The sequence below is a fragment of the Bison bison genome, unplaced genomic scaffold (genome assembly GCF_000754665.1).
Source record: "Bison bison bison isolate TAMUID 2011002044 unplaced genomic scaffold, Bison_UMD1.0 scf7180017864375, whole genome shotgun sequence".
NCBI classification, from domain to species: domain Eukaryota; kingdom Metazoa; phylum Chordata; class Mammalia; order Artiodactyla; family Bovidae; genus Bison; species Bison bison.
Genome location: NW_011494947.1, coordinates 3,556,407 through 3,556,627, shown reverse-complemented (window position 1 = coordinate 3,556,627; position 221 = coordinate 3,556,407). Strand labels below are relative to the sequence as shown.

Below are 221 nucleotides of genomic sequence, written 5' to 3'. Positions count from 1 at the left end.
GGGCGGGAGAGGGAGGGGGTGCTGGGGAGTTGGGGTTTTGCACCCCACAGATCCCAGGGGTGCTGTCCACCCCTTAGGCTGTGTGAGCAGCTCTGTGGGAGCCCTGGTCTCAGGAGATCCAGTGGGTCAGCTTGTGGGATCTGAGTCCTGGAAATGTCCACGCTAGACCCACAGCCCTCCCACCCCCTCCCTGCCCTCTCCTTACCTGGGGCAGGAGAACC

At 64.3% G+C, this 221-nt stretch overlaps 1 protein-coding gene across 1 annotated transcript in view; it reads left to right on the top strand.

Moving 5' to 3' along the window:
- Positions 1–221, top strand: part of PRRX2 (paired related homeobox 2) — a 53,716-nt gene that overhangs the window by 52,533 nt on the left and 962 nt on the right. The window lies entirely within an intron of this gene.